The sequence below is a fragment of the Lissotriton vulgaris genome, chromosome 12 (genome assembly GCF_964263255.1).
Source record: "Lissotriton vulgaris chromosome 12, aLisVul1.2, whole genome shotgun sequence".
In the NCBI taxonomy this organism is placed as follows: domain Eukaryota; kingdom Metazoa; phylum Chordata; class Amphibia; order Caudata; family Salamandridae; genus Lissotriton; species Lissotriton vulgaris.
The window spans coordinates 124,055,080-124,079,772 of NC_141700.1; positions in this window are offsets into that span (position 1 = coordinate 124,055,080).

The window sequence follows — 24,693 nt, forward strand, 5'->3', positions numbered from 1 at the left end:
TTTCTGCCTGTAGCAAGTGAGCAGGGAAAGCCTTAAGAGGAAAGAAAAAAAAACCTTATTTCAGTACCGGGACAGAAAGCGTTGAGATGTAATGTAAGAGGATAGTCTATAGACAGATTCTCTGATTAAATTTGTTTAAAGGAGTTGATCATGGTTTAATTTTCCCATGCATGACATGAATAAGAAAACTTCTGAGGTATGAAGCATCTAATGGAACTGGAATTCAGAGCAAAATCAGGTATTTGTCGTTCAGGTAGACCTCAAAGAATAAAGTGGATCATCTACAAAACAGTTTTTATTACCTGATACTACTGATTTAGAATTGCACTGGAGATTTGCTGCCTGAAGTCAGGGATTGAGGTACAAGAACTCTGAAACAATACTGAAGCACAAATGCTGTAAAGGGTTTTCAATCTTTTGAATAGCCATGATTTACCACATTCGGTTTCAAGAAAAAACAAGTTACTCAACTCCAGTAATGCTCTTTCTGGAGATTCATTACTTTTTGAATATTCTCCAGAAGTTAGGATCCGCAACATCTTAACTAGTACCCCTGCATGCCGACAGGTGGCGCCCGCTGCTCTGCGATGAGATGCTCCACTCATAATTGTTGCACGGGAACCCATTTAGGTGCCTCACATAAGCTCTGACATCACTTGCTTTGTGAGCCATCTGCTCCTTCAGACGCAGAATAGAACAAGCATTTACAATGCAACGGTCTCGCCTTTGCAAAAGTTAGAGCTATTGGCATTGTAAATGACAAACTTTTTATTGATGTTTTGGTTTTGGAAACAGAGAAATAAATGGCATTGTCATTTACAATGCCAATAGCACATGATCAACATCCTTTTGAAGCTCAGAAAATTCACTGGAACCGTACTCCAATGGTTTGCATCCTATCTACCCGATCAACAAATGTCCTTTTAGATGCACACACCAAGCTCCTACCTTTTTCCTGTGGAGTCCTGCCAGGAACCATCTCCTTCCTTCTCTTCTTCAGCTTGTACCAGGACTTCTCCAAGTTCTCCTTGCCCACTATCGGCACATGGTTAACTAGTATGCACCTGTATCTGAAAGTCACAACACACAAAGGCACAGCTCCTAGGAGATCTGTCCTATCATCCATCAACCATGAATGTCATGTGTCTCGCAGAAATGAAACACCTCCAAAATAGAGTTCACCTGCATCATTAAAAACGGAAAAGAAGTCCAAGTGAAAGACTGTCTCAATGACGTGCAGTTCAACGGATCCTTTGCTCTATTCAGCCCAAACACAGCTCAAAGGTGGCAAGAAGAGCCTCCTCACTAAGAGGTAAGCTTACTGCGACACAAATAAAATGGCTGTATCTTTACATTTTAATGTTGCTTAATATTTCCATTTACTATTCAGCAGTAAAAGCAAGAAAGAAGCTCTGCAAGAGTAAAGGGCACCCAAGGGAAAGCTGTACAGATACGGTAACAGGGCTGACAAGATTGGAGAAGTGTTAAAGTGACCTTCACTGATTGTTAACTTGAATTAGTCCCACATATGCAAAAGTGTGCATCATTTGTTGGTCCATTATGCCACAAATTAAATGAGCTGTTTGTTTCAGTACAGAACCTTCGTAAACCTTCATCGTCGTCGGGACCTGCTGGCGTGGCCGCGGACCGTTTGTAACTACCATCTTCATCGGGACCTGCTGGCTCCGCCGCGGACCGTCGCTTCCTTCGTCCATCTCGGGACCTGCTGGCTCCTCCGCGGCCCGATCATCTAGAACGCCGAGCTCGAGGATTGAGAGCTATTCCCATCTTTTGGTAACAAGACTGTCCCGCTACCCTTCTCCCAAACCAGAGACCAGAATCGAGGGGACCCCTGAGTCCAGACCTCCTTGTACCATTCATCGTACTTAAAGAATTGCCTATAAAGTATCGTTGAACTTTACCCTTGTGTGGTGTCCGTCTGTGGGGGGGAAGTTACTTGTCTGTACGATCGTCGGAGACGGCTCTCCCCGGAGACCTCTCCCCTTATCCTCGGCCGACCCTCCCGGTCCGTCTAACATTGGTGGCCAGCGGTGGGATCCGAATCACCGCATTATCGTACAGAGAGTAGCTCACCCCACGACGAAATCACGATGTCAAACAAAGAAAGCGGATCCACCGAGAAATTTCAGATGGAGAAATTGGACGAGTACAGCCATCGTGAATTAAAACAATTCTGCATCGAACTAGGTATCGCTACCACCGGTCTAAGTACCAAGGACGATTTCAAGCATGCCCTAGAGTCTTGGGCAGAAACCGGGGCTGCCGGAACCCCCGATCAAAACATCGCAGCAATAGAAAAACACACCACAGCCCCTGAAGAGCGAAGAACGGGTCTCTCGCAAGACGAGATCCAGGAACGAGAAAAAACCCGACTACACGAGCTGGAAATGGCCCGGCTCAAAATGGATGTTGAACTTAAGTTGGCCGAACAAAAAATAAACTTAGAGCACCTGCGTCTCCGAGAAGAAAGAGAGGAAAAACAGAGACAAAGGGAGCTCGAGGAGAAGAAATTGGCATATGAACACGAGCGAAAATTAGCTGAGATCGACCTACGCAAGCAGAATAAAGAAGTAGGGGTGCCCGAGCAACCCCACACCCCAGGGGCAACAGAGAAAAAGGTACACATCCCCAAGGATGTCGTTCGAGAGTACTTCCGAGAGGACGACATCCAGCAATGGTTTAAGGCCTACGAAATCGCTATGACCGCCCACCGGATCGATAGAAGCGACTGGGGAGCCGGTCTATGGGGGAGATTCCTCAATGAGGGCCGCGACGCCCTGCTACAGCTCCCGGACCACCAGATGACCTCCTATGACCATATGAAAGCTGCACTCCTCACCCGCTATGGCCTCACACCCGAGATGTACCGTCAGAGGTTCCGAGACTGCACCCGCATCCCGGGTACAACTTGGGTGGACTATGTAAACTATTTTAGCCGAGCCTTCGAGGGCTGGATCAAAGGAAGCAAGGTCACAACTTACGAACAACTCTTCAATCTCATGGTATGGGAGCATCTATCGAACAATTGCTTCATTGAGCTCCGCCAGCACCTCCTCGACAGCAAATTGACCGATCCCCGGCAGCTCGCAGCCGAAGCTGACCGGTGGGAAATCACCAGAGTGGGCCGGAATGGGTCCTATGAACAGAGCCGGAACAACAACGGTCAGCACCGTCCCCGAGGAGGAGGAGGAGGCCAAGGACGTGGAAGAGACAACGCTCCGGTCGCCCCCGCTACCAGCACCACCCCCCCGGCCAACCGGGGCAGCGCCCCGGCGCGACCGGGATATCGAGCCAATGTTACGTGCCATCGATGCCAACGAGTCGGCCACTATGCAAACGACCCAAACTGCCCCCAGTATCAGAGCCCAAGACCCCGCCAAGTAGCCGCTGCTGCTCTGGGGGAGGAACAGATCTCAGAGGAACAAGAAGAATATGAGCAAGAGCATCAAGAATGGGAGCCAGCCACCATGGCTCTAGCCTGCTTAGGGGGGAGAGACATGGTCCCGCGGGTCCCCCTACCCGCTAACACCCAGAAGTACAGCCAATGGGTGAGCATCAATGGACGCCGGGCCAAAGCCCTCCGTGACACCGGGGCCAGTGTGACAGCCGTCCGCTGTCACCTGGTGGCCCCAGAACAGTTCCTACCAAACATTCTCTGCCCTGTCCGTTCAGCCGATAACTCAGAGAGTCTGTGTCGGATGGCCTGCGTCCCTTTCGAATGGGGAGGGGTCTCCGGCATGTTGAAAGTAACGGTCCGAGACGATGCCCCCGTAGACTGCCTCCTGGGGAATGACCTTGAAAGCTCTCCGTGGGCAGCCGTAGAACGACGAGAACACCTGGGGATGTTAGGCATCCCGGACTGGGCATGCGTCACCACCCGGTCCATGGCCGCCCGTGCCAAACCCCGACCCGAGGAACCCGAATGGCCGGCGCCTCCGCCTCCGGTCGCCCCAGCCGAAACCACCGACCGTGACGTCCCCCCAGAACCAGCTCAACCTCCAGACCTCGCTAACCTCGACCAGTGGCCTCAAGAGGGGGGGCCCACGCAAGAACAGTTTCGCCAAGAACAGAAGACCTGTCCCTCCCTCGAGGGACTCCGCCAACAAGCCCTCGCCCAAAGCGCAGGGGATACCTCCGGAACACATTGGATCTACTGGGACAATGATCTGCTATACAGTGAACAAAGAATCGCGGAGTTGGGGGCCAGCCGAGTGCTAGTGGTGCCCCTCCGTTTTAGAGACTTTCTGCTAAACCTGGCCCAGGATGTCCCCCTGGCTGGACACCTGGGTCAAGATAAAACCTACAGCCGCCTGGTGACCCACTTCTTCTGGCCCAAAATGAGGGACGATGTACACCAGCATTGCCGATCTTGCCCCACGTGCCCAGCCAGTGGAAAGAGCGGCCGCAAACTAAAAGCCCCCCTGCAACCTTTTCCCGTGGTCACCACCCCGTTCGAGAGGGTCGGGATAGACATTGTGGGGCCCCTGGACCCGCGTACAAAACAAGGCCATCGGTTCATCCTGGTGCTAGTGGACCACGCCACCCGCTACCCCGAGGCTGTTCCCCTGCGGACTGTGACAGCCCCGGTAGTCGGCCGGGCTCTGATGGGAATCTTCTCCCGTGTGGGCTTCCCCCGAGAAGTCGTCAGCGACAGAGGCACAAACTTTATTTCCAAATATATGAAGTCCCTCTGGCAACAATGTGGGGTTACCTACCGATTCACGACCCCCTATCACCCTCAAGGAAACGGACTCGTTGAGCGGTTCAACCGCACGCTCAAAGGGATGATTGGGGGGTTGGAAGAGCCCCTCCGTCGCCAGTGGGATGTGCTGCTGCCGTGCCTCCTCTTCGCATATCGGGAGGTCCCCCAGAAGTCCCTCGGCTTCAGCCCGTTTGAACTGCTGTATGGACATCCAGTACGGGGGCCGCTCAGCCTAGTCAAGGAAGGCTGGGAGATGCCCCCTCTAAAGAACCCCCCAGATGTCTTCCGATACCTCCTAACCCTCCGCAACCAGACCCGGCGGTTCCGAGAGCTGGCAAAAGCCAACCTAGAGGCCAGTCAAGAGGACATGAAAAAGTGGTATGACCGGAATGCCTCCTCCATCGAATTTGAACCTGGGCAACAGGTATGGGTGATGTCCCCCACCGAACCCTGCGCCCTGCAAGACAAATGGACGGGGCCCTTCAAAGTAGTCGAGCGCAAGGGCCCTGCCACCTATCTCATCGACATGGAATCTGCCCGGAACCCCCTCCGGGTCCTCCACGCTAATAGACTGAAACCCCACTTTGTGCGTTCAGAACTCAGCCTCCTGATGGCCACAGACAATGGGGCCGAAGAAGACTCCGAGCCCCTCCCTGACCTCCTACGGACTCGGGAGAAAGACGGCTCCGTGGATGGGGTCCGACTCTCGGAGGCCCTCACCCGGGAACAACGCCAGGAGTGTCGAGACCTTCTGTTGCAGTTCGCCAGCCTGTTTTCCCTCACCCCAGGTGTCACTTCCTGGTGTGTGCACGACGTGGACACGGGGGACAACCCCCCTATCCGCCACCGGGCCTACCGCGTGCCAGATCGGGTACGGGCCCGCATCCAGGAAGAAGTAACCAAAATGCTCACGCTCGGGGTCATCGAGCCCTCAGACAGTCCCTGGGCCAGCCCTGTAGTCCTGGTCCCCAAAGCAGCCGCTCCCGGCACCACACCAGAACTCCGGTTCTGCGTCGACTACCGGGGCTTGAATGCGGTCACCCGAACAGACGCACATCCCATCCCCCGGGCAGACAAACTAATCGACCGCATGGGAGCTGCCCGCTACCTCAGTATTTTCGACCTGACGGCGGGCTACTGGCAGATCGGCCTCACACCCCGGGCCCAAGAACGTTCTGCCTTTTCCACCCCTGATGGCCATTACCATTTCAAGGTCATGCCCTTTGGCATGAAGAATGCTCCAGCAACATTTCAGCGGCTCGTCAACCAGGTCCTGGCAGGGCTCGAAGGATTCAGCGCCGCCTACCTAGACGACATCGCTGTATACAGCCACCATTGGCCCGAGCACCTCCACCACCTCCAAGCGGTGCTACAGGCCCTCCAGCGGGCTGGCCTCACGATTAAGGCCAGCAAATGCCAAATTGGTCAGGGGTCCGTAACCTACCTCGGACACCAGGTGGGAAGCGGTCTGGTGGCCCCTCTGCAGCTCAAGATTGCCGCCATCCAGTCCTGGCAGCCCCCCATCACCCAGACCGAGGTACGCGCCTTCCTGGGCCTCACGGGCTATTACCGAAGATTCGTGAAAGACTATGGTACCATAGTGGGGCCCCTCACAGAACTCACGTCCAAAAATCAACCCAAGAAAGTCAACTGGACCCCGGATTGTCAAACAGCCTTCGAACAATTGAAGGCCGCCATGTGCTCCGCCCCTGTGCTCCAGGCCCCCGACTACAGCCGGGAGTTCGTCGTCCAGACGGATGCCTCCGACCATGGCATTGGGGCAGTCCTGTCTCAAGTGAACACCGAAGGCCTTGATCAGCCAGTGGCCTTCATCAGCAGGCGACTCCTACCCCGAGAACAACGCTGGAGCACCATAGAGAGGGAGGCCTTTGCTGTGGTATGGGCCCTCAAAAAGCTCCGGCCCTACCTCTTTGGCACACACTTTCGGGTGCAGACCGACCATCGACCCCTGCAGTGGCTGATGCAGATGCGGGGGGAAAACCCGAAACTACTACGTTGGTCCATCTCCCTACAAGGGATGGACTTCACTGTTGAGCACCGGCCTGGGCCAGATCACGCCAACGCGGATGGCCTGTCCCGGTTTTTCCGCCTCGACGAGGAGAGTCCCCAAGAGGATGGGTGACTCTCCCCGCCTTCAGCTGGGGGGGACGCATGTTGGACAGGCCACATGAAGGGCCGCTCCCCCCTCGGCCCGACCAGGCCCGAGCCCGGTCACACAAGTGCCACACACCACCACTGCTCGTCTTCCGTCCCCTCCGGGACCCCGGCCCCTGAACATATCGACCTCGTGGGCCCGACCCACTACTGGCCCGCGCGCCCAGCCTGGGCGCCATCTTGGACACTCCACCACGAGGCCGCCTGGCCCCCGATCGACCTCAACCCTGGGCCTAGCCAGGCCTCAGACATCTCGGCACCACCATCCACCCAGGAGGTGAGCGGGCTACTTGGCAAGTCAATGGGAGAAAGAGGCGTCGATGGCTCTCCCCCGCCAAGTGCCGCTCGCCCATCGCCTCCCCGGGCGCTGGCTCCACCCCCCTGCTGGGTGTCCGGACTCCCTCATCCCGGACCTCCCGACCTCCAAGTGCGAGGGTCCGGACATCAAAGGGCACCAGCCCTATAACTGGGGCAGCTCCAGAGCAGGAAGGCAGTTGTATCCTGGAGTCGAGAGACGCAGAGAAGAACTCATCCTTGACGGACTACTGGCGCTGCCGTAGCTCTGCCTTGCGCATCATCGTCCTGCCTGCTGGCGCTGCCGCAACCTTCGTAACCTTCGTAAACCTTCATCGTCGTCGGGACCTGCTGGCGTGGCCGCGGACCGTTTGTAACTACCATCTTCATCGGGACCTGCTGGCTCCGCCGCGGACCGTCGCTTCCTTCGTCCATCTCGGGACCTGCTGGCTCCGCCGCGGCCCGATCATCTAGAACGCCGAGCTCGAGGATTGAGAGCTATTCCCATCTTTTGGTAACAAGACTGTCCCGCTACCCTTCTCCCAAACCAGAGACCAGAATCGAGGGGACCCCTGAGTCCAGACCTCCTTGTACCATTCATCGTACTTAAAGAATTGCCTATAAAGTATCGTTGAACTTTACCCTTGTGTGGTGTCCGTCTGTGGGGGGGAAGTTACTTGTCTGTACGATCGTCGGAGACGGCTCTCCCCGGAGACCTCTCCCCTTATCCTCGGCCGACCCTCCCGGTCCGTCTAACAATTACAGAATAAAACCTGTATCCCGACTAACTTTCATCTAAACTTTGTTGTTGGCCAGTCTTAGTCGAGAAGCCAAGGACTGACGGAGGCCGATCTGTGATCTACGGTCTGCAAGTCCCATTGAAGCAAATGTTTTGTGAGCAGGTCGGAAGCATGGGCACGTGCTGTTTGGAGGAAAGGCTGTGCTTCTTTCGGATTCTGTTCACTTGCAATACTTCCACACCATAAAGTAATGGTATAGGCACCTTGAAACTATTTCAGTTAGCATTTTGCACTATGATGAAAACTGGCTCGTGCATTTACTCCTGCAGAAGAGTGTCAAGAGGAGAGTCAGCAGGCATCCCTGTAGGATGTAGTGTATTCAAGACTGTGCAATACATTACATGCTCCCTTCCCAACTCACTTGGTCTCAAACGCCCAGTCATGCACTGCACCACCATACATTGCGACACAAATCTGGACATACATTAAAACGAAAAACCGCCTGTTTGTCTATAGTTGATTGTACTCGGTGGCCTTGAGAGAGTAGGCTGAACTATGGTGAAACTGCTGGATTTGTGTGTACGAGGGAGGGGAGGAGTCGTAATTGTGACAGAACTTCTGGGTGTGGGTGAAGGAGCTGGGAAGACCTGGCACAAGAGTGGAGGAACGGCAGGATCTGAGGGTTGGAGTGGCCTGGGATGACGGGTTTCCAGATGAATGCCTTGAGACAGAGTTTCACTTATACAGTCTGTGCTGCCTGCCTCTCACGTTCAGATGAGTGGGCACAGGTCCTGCAGAGTCCCCTTGCTGAGTTGTGTTGTGCAGAAACATAGCCCCAGAACAACCGTGCATGAACTCCAGTATCCGTGGGGGTCCATGATGTGATTATCCATGTCTGGGCTGATTCACACAAGCCCAACTCCCTGCACTTCTGGTAGACGGTTTCATGACATTTTCACCCCATTGCAGATATTTCCATTTGCCTGTGCTCATTCCTGTTTCGCTGCCTTCTTCTCCTATTCTGCTTCTAAGTCACTTTTCCTACCTCACCACTCTTCTTATAATCTTTTCTGTCTCTGAACACTTCGGCAATTCAGTTTCTCCTCCTATGTCTCATTCTCTTTCTCATTTCCTCCCGCTGAATCTTTGCTGTGCCACTTTCTCCCAAATTGTCTTTCTCAGACTCTTTCAGGTCTTTTGTACTTCAAACTGCTTGGACCCGCTGAGGGAGACGGTATGTAGGGAAGGGCAACACTGACCGCGGGAGCGGATGAAGCAATGGGGACAGCACATGTGAGAAGCAACTAGCAGCACAGGGAGAGTGGGGCACGCTACGGCAAACGGGCAAGCGAAAACGAACCAGAGAGGACGGGTGGGCTGAAAAGAAAGAGTGCAGCGCTCGTGAAATGGGCACCGCAACCAGTATATGAAAACAATGGGCTGCACCTTTGAGCCTGGTCCAGGGAAATGATGCCACAGAAAGCGCATCGACACAGCCAAAAATAATAACAACAAGAGGGTGGAGAGAGTCGGGAGGAGCTACGCGGGCATCCAAGATGGTCGCGTGAGCAGAGAGCTCCCGAGACCCGCACCGCTCTTCTTGATTTATCCTTCAGTTATCCTGGTCACTTCGACGGGCTTTTGAAGTGTTACTCTTGCTGATGCTGCTGAACTTTTTTGGGCCGAGATCGGACTTCGGGGACCATTTTTACATCGTCTCTAACTTCCTGGCCTAGCCCCGGACGGGACCGGGGACTCTGCTGCCTTGGATGGCCGAGCTGTAATGCAACAACAACGGCTGCCTGGCATCTGCTACACCGGTGAAGTGCCACTTTCACTTTCGCTTTCTGGTCCCCCCGTATCCTGACTCCCTGTGACCTGCTCTTCGATCCTGCTTGGCTGTTCCCACTGGCAACACGCTCTTTCGCAGTGCCGGCTCAGTGGCCTGTGACAATTTCTACCAAAAACCAGACTTTTGAGGTCGAGAATCGCCGATATCCTGTCGCACCCGGGTTGTCCCTGTGGGGCGCCGACTTCAACATGGCGACAAAACCAGAGATGGAGAAGCGCAGAAAGGCTACTACTCGTGGGGGGTCGGTCCAGTCCAACGTGATCGACCGCTATACGCAACCGAGAGGTTCCCCCAGTGCTGCCGGCCGAGGCTTGGAAGACCCAAAGACTGACATGGCGACCTCCTCGGAAGTGTCACTTCAGGACCTACTGGCCGCCATTGCGGGGCTCAAGGCCGATATGAGTCAGCAGTATGAGGCCATCGTGTCGAAGATTGACACAGTGGCGGTGGATGTTACTCTTATTCGAGCCGACCTGGCCAAGACCAACGAGAGGGTCAAGGCGCTGGACCTGAAGGCATCCAGTCTGGTAACGGACATGGCGGAAGCACAGTCAGAGATCGGGAATTTGCGTTCATCACAAGACCTGTTGGCCAAATGCATGGAAGACTACGACAATAGGGCCCGGCGAAACAACATTCGCCTAGTCGGAGTGCCGGAGGACAATGGTGTTGCCTCGATCGATCTACTGGTTGAGGAGCTAATTGTCTCTAAACTCGCTCCCGCTGGCCTTAGCAAGTTTTTTGCGGTCGAGCGTGCTTATCAATTCCGGGGTGGACAGGTAAAGCCGGGGGGACCCCCGAGGCCTATCATCGCTAGGCTGTTCCATTTCCGGGACAGGGACTCCATTCTTCAGGCCGCCCGTAGGCATGGCCCACTGAAATTCGATAATAACTCTGTCTCGATCTATCCTGACTTCACGCCTCAAGTGCAACGGTAACGTTCTGGATTCCTTGGAGTGAAGCGTCGCTTGAGGGATTTGGGACTAAAATATGCTATGTTATTTCCCGCTCGCCTGCGTATCGAATACAGGGAACGCGCTTACTTCTTCGATCTACCAGATAGTGCCAGTGACTGGTTGGACTCTTTGCCAAAGGACGACACCGAGAGCGGAGGCCCCGGAGGCGCGGACGGCGGTGCAACGGCACAGGACTGAATTCGGGCCCCAGAGGTCCGGTTTTGGATCATAAACTTTACAGAGTAACTTTTTTCATACGCTCCATGTTTATGCCCGGGGTGGGGCGGGTTGGGGTAGTTACTCCCTTCCTCCTCAGGGGTTTCTTTGTGTAGATCAGATGGGGCGACAGGCACACTGCAGTTTGGGGTGGCTTTCTAGTCAGCAGGGGTGCAGGGTGGGGGGCGTTGTAACGGGTTCATGGTTGGGGGGTGGTTGGTGGGGACTTGGTTGTGTTCAGTGTTTCTTGTTTTTCTTTTCACATGGTACACTATTGATTGCGTGCATCCTTGCTTGGAGGTTCCGGGAGGGGGTTGGGTTGGGTCGCTCTTCTTGGGATGGGGGGGGTGAGATGAAGGTTATTTCTTGGAACGTCAATGGTTTGGGAGACAGAATTAAACGTGGCATTGTGTTGCAATTTATAAGGCGTCATGCCCCTGATGTTGTGTTACTTCAAGAAACCCATTTGATTGGTAATGCCTGTAAAGCTCTTGACCGTCGTGGCTACCGGCTGGTCGCTCATGCTGGTTTTACGTCCGGCTCCCGAGGAGTTGGCATAATGATTAAATCCTCCTTGGCCCTTGAGATTGACGATGTCACCCTTGATGATCGGGGACGCTATTCTGCCGTCTCGGGGAGATGGAAGGGGAAGCTAATTGTGATAGTGGCTGTATATGTTCCCCCGGGGCTACAGGCAACTACATATGCTGACCTCGGCAATACTCTTCTTGGTCTCCCTGATGGCCTACTGATTATGGGTGGGGATTTTAATTCTGTGATGTCTGGTGATTGTGATCGACTGCCTCCTAGAGTTCTGCCGCTGTCCCAGATGTGGCTAACTGACATGGCTGAAACTTTTGGTCTGGTGGACGTCTGGCGTTCGCTACACCCCACGCAGACGCAATACACCTTCCATTCTGGTGCACATGGCAGCCTCTCGAGGATAGACTACTTTTTCATGCTGACCTCTAACCTTTCCTTGGTGCGGGAAGTTCGGCATCTCCCCCGGGGTATTTCAGATCATTCCCCTTTGCTGCTCGAGGTTTCTGTGGGTGGTCTTGCTGGTAGCAGAGTTCCCCCTGTCCCGCCCTGGCACTTTCGGAACCCCCGGCTCCGCTCAGATTTGGTAAAGGCCATAGATTGCTACTTCGATGAGAATGTTGGTTCGGTGGCTTCCCCTACGACTCTTTGGGAGGCCTTTAAAACTGTCATACGGGGATCCGCACTGTCTCTTATTGCAGCTGAAAGGAAGGTTAGGAGGGAGGCCGTGCTGGCCCTTGAGGCCGAAATAGCCACACTTGAAAGTGCGTTGGGTGGGGATGACACGCCTGCGCTTTTACACACTCTGGAACTGAAGCAGGCGGATTATAGAGCTTTTGTGACTGATGCTGCTAAGGTGATGCGTGTGAATCAGCTGGGCCGTTTGTATGATGTGGGTGACAAGGCTAGCAAACTCCTTGCTTGGCTGGATAAGGCTGAAAGAATGAATCGTGTGGTACCCATTATTACCCGTGAGTCTGGTGAATGTGTGTCTGACCCCGGTGAAATTGTTGACTGTTTCGTGGACCATTTCCGGAAGGTTTATACCCCGGTGAGTGATCGCGATGAGGCCGACTCCCGTTTACTGTTGCGCGATATTGCTCTTCCCTGTGTTTCGGAGGAGGATGGATTGGCTTTGGAAGCTCCTTTTACGGTGGACGAGATCGCCCTCGCCATCAGATCCTTGCGTTCGGGTAAGGCGATGGGGCCTAATGGTTTGCCTGTCGAGCTTTATAAACTCCGTCCAGACAAAATGGCCGCTCACTTGCGGACCATGTTCCTGGACGCATTTGAGGCTGGAATCCTTCCGTCTGAACAGCGCCTGGCCACCATAGTGGTCATTCATAAAGACGGCAAGCCTCGTGACTGCTGCACCTCCTACCTCCCCATTTCATTACTGAACGCGGAACCCAAAATCCTCGCCACGGTCCTGGCCAATCGGTTGTTGACTGTTATCTGTGACTTGATACATCCGGATCAATCCGGCTTCATACCCCATCGCAACACGGCCCTTAATCTTCGTAGGCTCCACGGCGTTCTCGCGAGAGCTGCAACTCTTGCTGAGCCAGCGGTGGTGGCCTCTTTGGACGCTACCATGGCCTTTGATACCATTGAATGGCCATATCTATGGGCGGCCCTTTCCAAATTTGGCTTCAGCCCTACTTTCATTGCGTGGGTGAGGCTCCTATACGAGCAACCGTTGGCTCAAGTTGTAGTGAATGGCAGAAGCTCTGACCCATTTCCATTGGGACGCGGCACCCGTCAGGGGTGTCCGCTTTCCACACTTCTGTTTGCACTGGCGCTCGAGCCCCTAGCGGCATGGCTCCGGTGGGAACCCTCGATCAAGGAGATCCGGTGGGCACCGGATTTGGAAGATCGCGTCTCGCTCTACGCCGACGACATCCTTCTTTATTTCACCTCCCCCAGAAATCCTTGAACGTGCTCTTTGACGTTCTAACTTCTTTTGGTAAGAACTCCGGACTGGTTATTAATTGGACCAAGTCCTGTGTTTATGTCATAGCAGGGGTGTTACCACCGCTGCCCCGTAGGTTTCCAATCCAGGTGGCGGAGGATGGCTTCAAATATTTGGGGATCTATGTCTCCATGGTTCCCGCGGTGCGATACGATCGGAATCTCTATGCCCCCCTCCGTCGCCTCAAGCAAGATGTGAGGCGGTGGCGCGAACTGCCTTTATCCCCGCTAGGGCGAGCGGCACTTTTTAAAATGATGTCGCTCCCCAGATTTCTTTATGCCCTACAACATTTTTTCGATCCAATCCCTGCTCGCTATTTCCGTGAAATCGAAAGTCTGCAGCGGCAATTGATTTGGGACGGATGTGCCCGTATCGCGTTATCTAAACTTACACTCCCCTGGTACGATGGCGGTATCACTTTACCAGATATCAAACGATACTACTGGGCCTCGCATTTAAGCGCAATTAATCATGTAACATACTCTTCGGAGCCCGCTCCTGCCTTTGCCCTGGATAAATTCCTACTGCCCGGCGGCAACTTCAATAGAGCTTTGTACTCGAAGATACCACTCCGTCTCCTGACTGGTCCAACGAAGTGTGCGGTGCGTGCCTGGAAGGATGCGACTGTGGCTACGGGCTGGGGCGGTAAATTGACACGTATGACCCCACTGTATGATTCTGAGCGGCTGGGCAACCTGTGGCGGACGAAAGGGTTTGATAGGTGGGATATGATTGGGATTAGTAAGGTGGAGGATCTCTGGGCCAGGGGCGCTGTAAAGTCCTTCGAGGCCCTGAAGGTGGAATATCAGCTGGACGATAAGGAGTATTTTCGATATATTCAGGTGCGACATGCCTTGTCTTCCGTTTTTCCCTCTGGGACTGATATTCCCCAGTCATCCCCACTGGAAGACTGTATTCTTGATGGCCACGTCCCCGATAGCACGATTTCTCTAATCTATAAGAAGCTTATTAACAACAGGGCTGACCTGCTGGAGAGGCTTTGTGCCTCCTGGACGGCGGATGGGCTCGAACTAGACGATGAGGACTGGCAGATGGCTGTTTCCTCTCCTAAAGAGGTGGCTATTCCGGCTCGGCTTCGTTTTGTCCAACTAAAGATCCTCCACCGTGTGTATGTGACTGGTGTACGTCTGGTGCGAATGGGGCTTGCGGCGGATGGACTGTGTAGACGTGGATGTGGTATGGATGGTACTTTTCTTCATGTCTTGTGGGAATGCCCGATTGTTTCAACTTTCTGGACCAGGGTGCATGATGTGATGGGACGAGTTACTGGAGTCCCCCTCCTTCCCGAGGCACGACACTGTCTGCTCAATGTGTGGGAGCCTACCGATTGTACTGCTGCCTAGACCTTCTGGGTCACTCTCGGCAACATGGTTGCCAAGAGAGACATAGCTCAGCTCTGGGGCTCCAATAGACCACCGAGGCTCAGTGCCTGGAAAGATAACATGGACTGGTGCATGTTTCGAGAGAAGACGGTGTATGAGGCACGGGGTCGTCCTAGAAAGTGGAACAGGGTCTGGGCACAATGGAATGCATACCGAGGCAATATTTGTGCCCCCCCACTTGATTATGCCGAGCCTACTCCCTCCTCCCCATGAACGGCGTTCCTTTTCACTACTTACATTCTATATTCCCTCCATAAACCCCCTCCCATGTTAGTCTTGCTCCTGTTTATATCTACGCCTTCCCTTTCCCCCCCCCTCCTGTGAGCCTTACCAATACTATACCATGTGTTTGTTGTTGTTCTTTTTCTACTTCGACAAAACTATAAAATGAAACCTTTGACATCCTGTCGCTTACTGTATTGTGCACTACACCATAACGGACGCTAACTGGCCTCCTCTATTGCATATGTTTATTATTTACTTCTTTTAATGTTTGTCATAGCGGCCGGCCTGATTGGGTTGTAGGCAGACGCTGTGTATTGTGCACTCGATAAATAAAGGTTTAAAAAAAAAAAAAAAAAGAGGGTGGAGAGAGGCGGGGAACGCAGAAAAGAGGTGGAGAGCCTTATGCACACATCAAAAAGGCAAACAAAGCAAAGAGTCACTGGGAAATGCACAAGAGGAAGGAAATATCTTTTCGCGTTACAAACATACAAAAGCACAGCCATGAGACGAAGTCAACAAGAACACGTGCCAGTGCTCCCCACTCACCGGAATCGAGGACATGCCGAGCTGTGTGTGGGCGTTCATCAGAACAGGACCCCCGCCGGCCACCATCTTCGGAGAAATGACCAAAACAAACATAAAAAAAAAAAAAATAAACAACCGCCCACCGCCGCAATGACGTTCTTAAAGGGGCGGAGACCGAAAAAACCGCCGGAACGCCCACGAATCTGCTCCGACAATGACGGACAGATCTCTCTTCTAATGGCTAGCCTCCATTTATAGAGCTAGCCAATGGAAGAGAGAGGCGGGACAAAGCCCGTACTGTTCTAACATAAGATTTCACCTGCGCGAGCACTGCTGCGCCGTGCTACGCCAGGCGAAACCTAAAAACCAGATTGGGGTTACCAGTGTGCAGATCTCTAATTGCCATCTTTTTAAAGCAGGAGAGTCCAGGTTACAGAAGAGGGAGGTTGGGAGGGTCTGTGAAAAATTAACAGTCTCTACCAGAAAGAACGTTACCTAACAAATAAGCACCTTGTTCCTTTGATAGAGACCTCTCATCACAGATTCCTCTCTTTTTGTATAGATACCAAAGCGTTACCTCCCAAGAGGTGTGTCTGTGAACTAGCTCAAAACAAAAAGTTATGCAGGACCAAGCAGGCAAAGTATCCCTCTCGACTGGCTTGATTGTCCTGACAATAGTGCTTCGTGAACATATAGAGGGCACCCAGGTAGCTTCCTGGCAAATCTCCAAAATAGGCACCCCAATTGCCAAAACAGAAGCAGCCTTGGCTCGGGTGGAGTGAGCCCATTAGCCCTTCAGGGGCTGTTCTTTGGCTAATGCATAGCAGATCCTAATTCATAGCATGTTGCAGCACGAGATGGTCCTCTTCCGTACTGCCTTTCCTTTTTTCACACCAGCAATTCCAATAAAGAGCGGATACTCCACCCAGTGTTGACTGGTACGATCTATATATCAAGATAGAAACTAAGAGCCCTCTTTGGATTTAATAGATGGAATCTCTAGTCCTTCTTGGAGAGATGAGGTAGAGCAAAGAAGAATGATATTCTGTGCAACATGAAATAGAGTCACTATCTTCTGGAGGTCTGTAGAACTTGCTTATGCGGTAAACGATGGTATAAGGAGGGTTGATGGAGAGGATGTGCACTCAATCACCAGCCATGCCAATGTTATGGTGACAAGAAAGACTGTTTTGTGGATGAGAAGCCGAAGAGCACAGCTGTGGAGAGGCTGGAAAGGAACGCACATGAGGTTGGAAGAATCAGGTTCAAATCCCTTTGTTGCAAAACATATGGAGAAGGGGAAAACATATACTGTAAACCCTCAAGAAAGCACAACACACAACACTGTGGATGCTGGGCCAGAAACCATGAAAAGGCTGAAAGAGCAAACACAAACTGTCCAATGCAAGTCCTTGCTTAGTGAGAGACAAAACAAGCAATAACACTTGGAACAATTTGGCATAAAGTGGGTTAATCATCTTGGTAGCACACTAAGCCTCAAACTTCCCAACAGCAGGCATATACAGACTTCGTTGAGGAATGCCTGGCTACTAAGATGACGCCAACCAACAGCCTCAGGAGCCTGGTCAAAGACACACACCTGCTAAATCTCCAAATTGCCCAAGCATGGAAGTTGAGCGTGCACAAGTTGGGACGCAGGACCCTGCCCTACTGCTACAACAGGAGGACCTCCAGAAGAAAAAGCCTGATAGCAGGACCAATGCTCATACCTAGGAGTCTGGGATACCAAACTCTTTTTGCCCAATTTGGGTCCACATAAATGAACTGGACCTGTTCAGTCCTAATCTACTTCAAAACTCCAGGCAAGTGGGGTATCACCCGAAAACGCACAGGAGTCCTGAGTTCTACTCTAGTTGGAATGTGTCTCCGAGCGAGACATAGTGAAATTTCCAATGTGCAAGAGAGCTGACATTGTGTGTCCTCGGAGGTGGTGAAAAGACTGAGCAATGGCTCTCCCAATTCACTGACAAGTCCTTGCACCACATCCAGATGAAATCCCCATTTGTGATAGGCGAGGTGTCATCATCTTAGATTGTCCAACCTGGCATTACGAGAACCGTCCAAGTGGCACATAACCAGGAAAATCCCCTAGTGTTCCTGCCATGGTCAGATATGCAGTGTCTTCTGGCACAGGGTCTAACAACCCCACCCAGCCCTGCTTGTTGCAGTACAATCAAAGGTTTCTGAGACAAGTGTTCACGTTCCACTAAACTAATTGAGAATCGAGTGTTGTACAAAGCGAATCTAGCGTCGCACAAGGGACGTATTTTTTAAGATGTAGGAACATGAACGCTTGCTTCGAATATCTTTGATTGGTAATCACATATACAGTTTCAGCTATACATTTATTGCATCAACCTCCCTCGTGGACTTAGGGCCATATGTATCAAGGCAAAATGGATTTGCAAACGCCGAAATTCGCAGAATTCCGGCGTTTGCGAACCCATTTTCAATTATTTGGTATGTTTGAAACATATTTGGTGCAAAATAAGGAATCGCTAAATTTACTATTCCTTATTTTGCGATTGCATTTAAGGAAATGCAAATTTTGCGATTCCTTAAATGCAATGTATCAAGGAAAAAAACATTCCAAAATGCCATTAAGGAATCACAAATTACCACCAACTTCTAATTGGTGGTAAGTTGTGAATTCTTTTAAAAAAACATTTTTTTTACAAGCAAAAGGGGCCATATGACGCTCATACATGCCCTTAGGGCATGTATGTGCGTCATATGCGCACACATGTCATTTTTAGGGGTGCAGCAGGGTGTTCTTGAGACACCCCTACACCTTGAAAATATTCACAATTTGCGATTAGCAAATTGCGATTCGCAATTTCCCCTTCATTCCTATGGGCCTCCTGGCCCATAGAAATGAATGGGAAATTATTCCTTAATTGCGATTAGCAATTTGCTAATCTCAATTATGGAATTTTAAGGAATCGCTAAAAAGAAGCGATTTTCTACATACATACCATTTTGCGATTTCTAAATAGCGATTCCTTAATAATCGTTATTTAGGAATCGCAAAACGGAATGTTGATACATATGGCCCTTAGTCTTTCCACTACAGCTCTGACCAAATTCTTTGTAACCTGGTCCTGCTGATGACCTGAATTACTTATAGGCTTAAACGTGGTCGACCACCCAGCACATCCTTTAGCATTCTATGGTTCCTTTAATTTGTTGATTACTTCATGTACTCTCAATATTCTGTCTTGTAACCAATCTTCAAATCATATTTCTTTTGTCGTTTTTTCGCTGTTCCTCACACTGCTTCACGTGTCACCTGCTCAGTTCCCTTTTTGCATGAGCACTGATGTGCACATGAATGTTTGGGTTACACCCACAACTATGTAAATAGTGCTGATATATTTGTTCCCAATCTTTTTTATATTAAGACTGCTCAATACAACTTAAACAAACTTTTGCTGTCTCCCTTTTTTTCTTTTCAACTGTAATCAATGTTTTACACTTTACAAACTTGCCTAAAAATAATTAACCATTGAGACATTGTTGATTGCTATGCTAGTTCTGAGGTAGGCATATAGAAGAACATAATTCTATGAGCTATTTTTAGAAAATGTTTCATATTGTGTTGTACATTTCCGTAGTGCAGATGATGAGGAAGCAATCAGAACATTTCTCTAAACTAAATGTACAGGAATTTATATAGCGCAAATCACCGAGCGGTTTCTAAGAGCTTGCTTAGGGAACCCGTCCTGGTATTCTCCTGTGAGATAACCCCGGCAGGGTATCCGCAAGGTGAAAGCCAGGCATGCCGCCGCGAGGGGCTGTTGTGGAGATTAAGCAAGCTATTGCTCAGAGTCGCAGAGTGTGAACCCGTGAATCGAGTAGGCGCCGGAGCGAGAATTGTCAAGTCCATGGACATTTTAGGACTCAAGACCCCGCCGAGCCGGGAATTGAACCCTGGTCCCGGGCTGACCTCTGCTTCCAGGTCTGGCTCCTCTAACCAGTGAGCCACACTTCTCCTTAAACTTAAGAACATGGGTTAGTGTTAAGAACCTTTCAGGTTTACAAAATTGTTTTTCATTAGCCAATGCAACCTAACCATGAGAATACCATGTTGAGTTTGCAGTTATTTTAATTAATATGTATGAATTGTGTTTAAAAACCGCTCATTTTGATAGAGCGGAGGCGACTTTCCATTTTCCTCTTGAAGCTCTGTCCAATTATGCTGAGATTTTCTTCCTCACTTAGGATGCTGTCAGTACTCTTTTTGAGTCTGGCTCTTAGAATTTTGGAGTGACTTTATTGACTAGCTAGGGTTTCTGTTGTGATTTGTTATTCTGTATCTAAAACTTCATGGCAAATTTTGCATTTTCTCTCTAATGTATTTATTCACGATTGTGTATTAAACCTTTTAAACTTAGGGCCTGAGTACGATGGCAGACGAACTTCTGTCCGTCTGCATTTTTTTTCCCGGGGATGAGGACCACCCACTTATAAGGCGGTGGTCCCACACATGCTATTACAATACCACAGACGTCACACCTGACATTTTTAACATTGCGGCGGGTGCTGCTAGTTGCACCCGCCCCAACGCTAACAAGGTACTCTTAAGATTTCCCTGCACAACGTGGCAGGCACTACACAGTGCCTGCCACATGGTGCACCGAACTCCCCCCAGTGCTCTTGCCCCAGGACCAGGGAGGAAGTGGGGGCCAGCTACAGCCCCCCAAATCCATTTCGGCCTGATATTTCATGGCGGGTTGACTGCCTCGAAACGATCAGCAAAACATATTCCCGACAGCCGTGCAGGACAGGCACCGCTGCAATGCTGGACTATGTGGCTGCTGCAACAGGCGGTCGGAAAATGACCCCCTGTAGGAAACATGGCAGTCAGTCTTTCCCACCCCCACGTTTCCACCAGTCATTGTAATTTGGTGGGCGGAAAACTGCACTACGATGGCGGAGGTGGTGGGCTGTCCTCCATCGTACTGACCTCTATATTTCGATCAAGAACTCAGTTCTTGAGCGGTCAAAGTTTCTAATTATGATTATACTCTGCTACATTTGCTTCTAACTGGCAGATCAATGAGAAGAGTCTCAGAGCTGAACTGCTTACGGTACATTTTAGGGTTCACTAAAACTGGGTTTCAGAAGAGTATTGGAGTTCATCTCCCACATCATAAAGTGCCAGTCACATGCCAAAAAGCCACAGCATGGTTTGCACAACTACTCAAATTACTGCGGTTTTGTTGAAAGCCCCCAAAACCTGGGTTGTTGCAGGGCAAGACTCTGAATCAGTTTTGAGAGAGTGGGGAATGGGGCAGAGTCCAGTTTGGAGTACTTGTTATTTTCCCTTGGACTTACCTAAGGATTTAGACCGTAAGGATAAACTGTTGTGGGAACAACCTCGAAAGTGTGACTGAGACCTGCCTTAGGTCATTGTTCACTACGTGGAGCCTTGCGGTGTTTAGCTACAAAGAGTTCTACTTCCTAGTCCTGGATGGCCTTGGGGTGCTTCAAAGCACAGAAAGCGCAGGCCTCAAAGAGCTGTGGTCTGACCCCATTCACTGCAGGCAACCCACGAAAATGTGAGTTGGAGACTTCAGTTTGCTACAGTTCCCACATGGATGGAACCCTGTAGATTTAGGAGGTGACATTTTCCGTTGCACACTGTATCAAGTCAAGTCAAGTCAATACCACTTTATTCGATTTGTTAAAATCATACAAAGTACACATAAACATACAAAAATATCATTCATTATGTTATTTAAAAAAGTCATTAAAACATTTTTTTTTTCAAATCAACATTAGCGATCTATTTACAATTTTATCAAAAGACATACTTTAAAAACATGAGGTAGATAGAAGAATCAGTAGAAGTGCTCATGAGCAGATAATATCCATAACAACGCCATTATCTATACATCTTAAGTTCTTTGCACATATAGCAGCAACCAGAAAACTAGCCACGTTAAAAATTACCCAGGGAGTATCAAGCATCTGTAGGTATAATAAAGCAGGCCTCACCTGGGCAATCCCCAGACTTCTTAACAGGGGTTTTAGAAATTTGGACCTGCTCTCGTTATAAAATTCGCAAAAGAAGATAAAGTGCGTTGTATCTTGTATGGACATATCATCAGATTTGCAAAGTGCAGAATCCTCAGGCTTACTCCACCCATCAAACACTTCCAAAGCAAAATGAATTAAATTAAACCTAAATTTTGTCAATAAAATTCACTGGAAAGGCCTTGTAACTATCTGAAGATACGGCTCTATCGCTGGGGTCTTGGTCAGTAAATAATGGGCTCTGACAAGGGGTTTTTTCAGCTCATTTTCCACCCTCTCTAAGGCTTTACGAGCCATAAAATTTTCCCTCACCCAGCCAATGTCCCATTTGACAATAGATGCCGGGTTTTCAAAAAGTTCAGGTCGGCCCAGTTGTCTCAGCTCATGGCTCACATAGGATAACCACTGGATATCCTTGGCTTTATCTAATTTGAGACAATCTTTCATTATCAAATGATTTAGGTGTAAGTCAGAATTAATCCAAACTTTCAACCAACAGATAAGGGGGGCCACACTGATAGAATCAGTCACAAACCCTATCCCTAACTCCTGATGTACTGAGAAGGTAAGGGAGGATTGAGGGACTGCAAGGATAGAACGGAAGAATTTGTTCTCTACTTTTTGTAATTCCTCCGCTTGCTTATACCCCAATATTGCAGATCCATACAATGCTGCTGAAAGGCGTTTGGCTTTATAAATGGAGAGTACAGCTTCGCATGGCCTGCCTCCTAGTCTTTGGACAAAACTTTTGACGGCCGAAGTTGCCCTGGTCATTGATATTTTTTTTGCCAGAAGTTGGGGGGACCAAGAGCATTGTTCGTCGAACAATATGCCCAAATATGTAAAGGATTTTACCCTTTTTACTTCAACATCCTTGCAAAAAAATGTTCTAGCCTTCTTTCGTCCAGTACCCAATACCATAGTGTTAGATTTTGCACTGTTTACAACTAGGTCCAAGGAATCCATAAAAAACCCAAACGCAGTTAGAAGTCTTTGTAGACCGAGTGGGGTGCGGGCTATTAGGACCGCATCATCCGCGTATAGGAGAACTGAGATGGATGTTTCTCCTATACGCGGTATGTCCAGTGTAGATGTTAACAGGTGATTATCTAAGGAATTAACATATAAAGTAAAAAGGAGGGCAGCCAGAATGCACCCTTGTCTGACCCTTCGACCTGATTTAAAAGACCGTGAACAGGCTCCTTCCTGTGTTAGCCTTACACTTGCCGTTAAATCCCTATGTAGATCTGCCAAAAAAAACACCAAGCCCTGCTCAAAACCCAGGTCCAGTAACATCCTCCACAGCTTTGATCTATTAACTAGATCAAACGCTGTGGATAGGTCCATGAAGCCAAGGTAAATCGACCCTTTGGACGCTCTAGTGTATTTCTGAGAAATCAGGTAAAGATTCAGGCACTGATCCTTTGTGCTTCTGCCTGCTCTGAAGCCATACTGACAATCCGACAAGATTTTATTGTCCGTGGTCCATTTTGTCAATTTATTCAGTATGACTCTACACATGATTTTCACCGATGAATCAATCAGTGAAATGGGTCGATAGCAGCGCGGTCCCCCCTTTGCCCCTTCTTAAACACCGGTATTATGATGGATGTGGCCCATGTTTCAGGAAAACCTTCTTTTACAGTTGAATTAAAAACATTTGATAGAATGTTTGCCCATTCCTTTGGATTACTCTTGTATAAATCCGCAGGCACTCTGTCAGGGCCAGGCGCCTTGTTACTTTTGGTATCATTTATAGCCCGCTCCACCTCCACTGTACTAAAGACCACTTCTCTCCTTTCTTCATCTTCCGTGTCTGCCAAAAAAGGGGGAAAATTTGTCTTACTAGCATAGATCATTTCAAAATGGGATATCCAGTCCTGCTCTGGTATAGTAATATCCAGTGGCCCGTTCTCATCCCCAGTAAAAAGAGGATTATTCACTATGTCCCAAAACTTAGCACTATCCTTCATTACTGCCGTGTCCATTAGGTTTTCCCACACCCTTTGGTTAATTTCCTTTTTTCTGGTTAACTGGGCATTTTTATAGTCTTTCCTTAGGCCTTTAATTAATAGATTATCTCTAGGTTCGGTTTTCAGTGCTTTCATCAGGGATTGGTGCGCTCTAGAGCAATTGGAATCAAACCATCTTTTCAGTTTAGTTGGGATATGTTTAGTTGGGAGTGTGAGTTCCCGGGCCACCTGTTGACATATTTTTTCAAAGGCAATAATTATTTCCTTCCCCTGACACTGATCTTTACAAATTTCCACTTCATTCTTAACTCTCACATGTAAGCTGTTTAGCAGATCTTCAGGTATAATTTTAGATCATTTCAGCCTCCTCCCTTGTTGTTTTGTTTTGACATGTGTTGGCCCTCTAACCCCAGTTCCCAATTCTAAGAAAGCAAACCCACTGTGAAGTTTGATAATCACTGGGATAGGATCACTAAATTGGGACAAGAATGCATTATACACAATTGCATGTTTTAACAAGGCTGGAGAGACAAATATATAGTCAATAATTGAGTTATTCTCCCTACCCTTGAATGTAGGAACCCTCTCTTGATTATCGTAAAAGCTCGGTTCATATAAATCACAGGATGCAAGACAATGTTCCAGAGCCTCCCCCTTCATTGTATGTTCAAAGTGGGGGACTGAAGCAAACGCAGGGCCATAGTCCTCCCTTATTCGACAATTGTGTTTACATAAATGAATATTAAAATCTCCCAAAACAATAATATACACAAAAGTGGTTTGTTGACTTTTATACTCTTCTAAAAAATTGGTCAAAAGAAGGAGATGTTCATTACGTGACCCCCCTCCTCTGCATTATAAAAATTAATCACTAGTGTTTTGCCGTGACTTAACTCTAAAAATTCTATGGCAAGTACATTTGGGGATTGAACATTCACGAATTTTACTGTCCCTTTTAATTTGGTGGAGACTAGGAGCATTAGCCCCCCCTTTGACCTCCCAGCTAAGGAGGGCTGTGCGGGCACTGAATAGGTCTTAT